Below are 5,000 nucleotides of genomic sequence, written 5' to 3'. Positions count from 1 at the left end.
CACTCAAGGTAAGGGGAAGACTCATCACTCAAGGTACAGTGGAGAGGAAGACTCATCACTCAAGGTACAGTGAAGACTCATCACTCAAGGTACAGTGGTAAGGAAGACTCATCACTCATCACTCAAGGTACAGTGGAGACTCATCACTCAAGGTACAGTGGAGGGGAAGACTCATCACTCAAGGTACAGTGGAGAGGAAGACTCATCACTCAAGGTACAGTGGAGAGGAAGACTCATCACTCAAGGTAAGGGGAAGACTAATCACTCAAGGTACAGTGGAGAGGAAGACTCATCACTCAAGGTACAGTGAAGACTCATCACTCAAGGTACAGTGGAGGGGAAGACTCATCACTCATCACTCAAGGTACAGTGGAAAGGAAGACTCATCACTCAAGGTACAGTGGAGAGGAAGACTCATCACTCAAGGTACAGTGGAGAGGAAGACTCATCACTCAAGGTACAGTGGAGACTCATCACTCAAGGTACAGTGGAGAGGAAGACTCATCACTCAAGGTACAGTGGAGAGGAAGACTCATCACTCAAGGTACAGTGGAGAGGAGGAATGCATTGGCGAGAGACTGGGATTCGATCTCATGGGCTCAGATTCTCTCGCTTCCAAGGCGGACGAGTCATCCACTTGGCAAACACTTCACTTGTGTAGATTAGATCTTGTTTAGAGGGGGAAGTGGATGATAACACACACACACACACACACACACACACACATATATATACATATATATAGTGTTCTGAGAACATCCCTACTAAGGGATATCTCAGTTGTTACCATTTTTGTAAACATGACTTAAAATCAAGTAAACTCACGTACACGAACATGCAGTAAAGTTTTCTTTCCTTCGACGAATGAAAATAATAAAACGGAACCACGGACATTATGTCCTGTTTATGAACCGCCATGCGTAGTTTACATTAGTAGAATTTGTTTAGGATAACTATGACAGGCTTATTGAATATGATTATGATACCACAACTAACACGAGCGGAGAAAAAAAAAAAGAAAAGAAAAGAAAGTAAACACAACCTTCTGTTGTGACCAAAGGCAAAATGCTGCCACTGACACCAGCACACACACACACACAACACTATTACGCACCGTCCTTGAGAATTCACAGTGAGATGCGAGAGATGTCCTTCACCGCAATGTCTGTAAGTTAAATGGCTTATATATAGTGTTTCGTCCTCCCCCCCACCCCCCACCCATCCCCTCTTTCCGTTTCCTTCCCTCACATCCACCCTCCCTCTCTTATTTCATACCTCCTACATCCTCTGTCCCCCCCCCCCGCCCCCGTCCGCCCCATCACCCCTCTCCCCCCTCCTCTGCCACGCTTTCCTCTCTTCACTTCCATTGGTTTAACTCAGTACGGCCAGTCCTCTCTTCTTCTCTACACAGACCCCTCGGATGTCCAGTGGGTGTCTCAATGATCCAACCTTTAGCTTCCGTTGTCAGAATTGTGGTATTCTTTGTCAACATTCACCTCTTCAGTATGAGAGCCTTCCACTTGCAATATTTTGATGGTGGTAATTGGGGTGAAACGCTGTTAACGTCTTCTCTTTCGCCGTTCGTATGGAGAGAGTTGAACAGTATTTCATTCCCTTTCATTCTGACTTGCTCTCTCTTCTCCACTTCCTCCCTGCATCGATTGTTTCCCCTGTATATTTCCTATTTCTCCACTTTCTGTCACCTCTTCCACTTCCGTCCGTGTGAGTCAGTCTCCTGTGTCTGTCTCTCTCTTTCCCTGTCTGTCTCTCACTCTTTCTGTCTGTCTCACCCCACCCTCTCTCTGTCCTTGTTCCTAATTTTAAGCACAGTTATATAAATATATATATTTTTCGATATGCTGTGCTGCGTCTTATCTATAAATGATTCTGCTTGCGAGCGAGCGCACTGACACACACGCACGCCTAGCCGCACTGGCACGCACGCACACACACACACACACACACACAGACACAGACTCACAGCCACAGCCACACACGCACGCACGCACGCACACACACACACGCGCGCGCGTACACACACACACACACACACACACAATCTTTTCATCAAACACCGCATGCATGTGAACAGACGTCAAGTGAAAATACTGTTACAACTTTGGGAGGTGTTAACACTGAAGGGTCAGTTCCCCAGGAAAGCGCCGTGGCAGAATCGGTTAGGCGTCGAACTTCTGATCCAGTGGACCCTTCACCAATCATCAGGGTATCACGCTCTATAAGAGAGCGGACTAGAAACCCCCACCCAGCCCAGCACTAACACCCAGACAACACAAACACAGACTAAAATAATTCAGGGTTCACATACATTTACTTAATCACACACAGAGCTTGCCAAATAAAACAATAACCACAATCCCGGCTGCAACAACACTTAAATGACAACAGAATGGATAATAAAAACAAAACAAAACAAAACAAAACAAAACAAAAAAACAAACAAAAACAAAAAAACCCCACAAAAACCCCAGAGCTTTAAGACATGGAAACACAAGCACAACGTTGATGATGAAGTAGTGACGACGACGAAGAGCAGTGACGGCGAAGACGAAGAACAGTGACGGCGAACAGTAAGTGACGACGACGAAGAACAGTGACTTCGAACACTTAGTAGAACAGTGACTTCGAACACGAAGTAGAACTGACTTCGAACACGAAGAACAGTGACTTCGAACACGAAGAACAGTGACTTCGAACACGAAGTAGAACAGTGACTTCGAACACGAAGAACAGTGACTTCGAACACGAAGTAGAACAGTGACTTCGAACACGAAGAACAGTGACGGCGAACACGAAGTAGAACAGTGACTTCGAACACGAAGTAGAACAGTGACTTCGAACACGAAGAACAGTGACGGCGAACACGAAGTAGAACAGTGACGGCGAACACGAAGAGCAGTGACGGACGGCGAACACGAAGAGCAGTGACGGCGAACACGAAGAGCAGTGACGGCGAACACGAACAGTGACGGCGAACACGAAGAGCAGTGACGACGAACACGAAGAGCAGTGACGACGAACACGAAGAGCAGTGACGACGAACACGAAGAGCAGTGACGGCGAACACGAAGAGCAGTGACGACGAACACGAAGAGCAGTGACGGCGAACACGAAGAGCAGTGACGACGAAGACGAAGAGCAGTGACGACGAACACGAAGAGCAGTGACGACGAACACGAAGAGCAGTGACGACGAACACGAAGAGCAGTGACGACGAAGACGAACACCCAGACAGCCGAGCACCAGGCCAGAGAACGCTGGCGACGGAAGGCGGCGGCAGGCGGCAACAGCCAACGGAGGCCTGGACTAAGTCAAAGGCAGGCAGAGGGGTTCCCGGGGAGACAGTGGAGGGTCAGTGGAAGGGTTGGGAAGTCGGTGGATGGACACGGAAAGTGGGAACGCTGAAAACACTGTATATAGCCTATTATCCACTGGTAGGATTCACTTTTGGACCCACCCAATTAAACATAAGTGTACCCAGCCCAAAATTCATAAAGAAAAACAAATCTTACAAAATTTCAGTTTAACCCCTCCCTGATCAACACATGGGCTACAGAATAGTTCAATTTTACTCAGCTGCGCTATTTCGTAAGTTTAAAAGGCTGACAACGACCACACCCAAGAGCAAAGATAACGGAAAAGGATAAGGGGGTAGTTTGGAATATTCTAGCTTATGTATCACATACAATGCGACTTTAACACACACACGGATATATATATATATATATATATATATATATATATATATATATATATAATGCTCACTAATCGCTGAGAGGGTTCATAAGGAAAACTGAACACATCGAGATTTTTATGGTTGAACCCCTTCAATACGCATGAAAAATAATGTCATAACATTCAAATAAAATTTATGTTTAAAAATGCACACACATCCAACAGATGCACATAAAAGAGCAAAATATTGTATTTACTTAAATATTCACTCCCTCCTCTCTCTCTCTCTCTCTCTCTCTCTCTCTCTCTCTCTCTCTCTCTCTCTCATACACGCACATGAACGCAAGACGAACAGACAGAACACAGGTTAGGACTGTCTCAACAGTCCCCTCTTACCTTCCAGAAGAGGTACCACTACCCCAAGGCTGGAAGTTCACACACAGAACACAGAGAACGAAGAGCACACGACCACTCGGAGGAAACTGATCCCCACTGACGAGCGTCAAGACGGGCAAACAGCCCTGAAGCACCCAAAGACTGGCACGGCTGCCTCTTCTGACAGTCGCGGGCGAAAAGCCCAGAATCTTGTCACTTGCTAACCAGGAAGAGGCTGATCTCAGTTCAGTGACAGCCTGAACTGAGACTGAGACAGACTGAGAATCTCGTGCAATCAGCGCAACCCACACTGCTCTCTGGCTAGATGGGGTGGGTGAACAAGGAGGGGGTTAAGCACTCATAACTGATTTGTCATGAGATGTGACACAGGGTTCGAGGCCTTGTTTCGGCATGGTGCAGTGTTCTTGGGGAAGGCACTTTACTCCATAGACCTCACTCCACCCAGGTGTGAACGGGTACCTGACTTGGGTTGGGGAAGGTTAAAACGGCGGAAGGAGAGGACTGGGCCCCGCCGGCCTTCCTGTGCCGAGCCCTGCCGCAATGGCGAAAGAGACGACGTTAACAGCGTTTCACCCCAATTACCATCATCAAAATATTGCAAGCGGAAGGCTCTTATACTGAAGAGGTGAATGTTGACAAAGAATACCACAATTCAGACGACGGAAGCTAAAGGTTGGGTCATTGAGACACCCACTGGACATCCGAGGGGTCTGTGTAGAGGAGAAGAGAGGACTGGCCGTACTGAGTGAGTTAACCTTTAAACTTTGACCTTAGGTTCGGGGTCTGTCATTGTGTCATGTCACAGGAGAGGAGTGACCTTTCTCCATGTTGGGAGCAGGAGCAGTCATTACTGTCATGACACCACTGACAATCCCCAGGGTTGGGGGTGTGAAAGGGTAATGGGCTATTTC

The 5,000-nt window shown here is 47.2% G+C and overlaps 2 protein-coding genes across 2 annotated transcripts in view; both read right to left on the bottom strand.

The window, feature by feature from the left end:
- The window catches only part of LOC143285898 (hemocyte protein-glutamine gamma-glutamyltransferase-like), a 68,391-nt gene extending 63,978 nt beyond the window's left edge, over positions 1-4,413 (bottom strand). Inside the window, exon 1 of the mRNA XM_076593345.1 lies at positions 4,090-4,413. The gene's annotated coding sequence lies outside the window, so the exon portion shown is untranslated. The remainder of the gene's footprint in view (positions 1-4,089) is intronic.
- The window catches only part of LOC143285548 (uncharacterized), a 288,677-nt gene that overhangs the window by 124,347 nt on the left and 159,330 nt on the right, over positions 1-5,000 (bottom strand). The window lies entirely within an intron of this gene.

Source organism: Babylonia areolata, chromosome 9, assembly GCF_041734735.1.
Source record: "Babylonia areolata isolate BAREFJ2019XMU chromosome 9, ASM4173473v1, whole genome shotgun sequence".
Lineage (NCBI taxonomy): Eukaryota > Metazoa > Mollusca > Gastropoda > Neogastropoda > Buccinidae > Babylonia > Babylonia areolata.
This window is presented reverse-complemented; position numbering and strand designations above follow the sequence as displayed.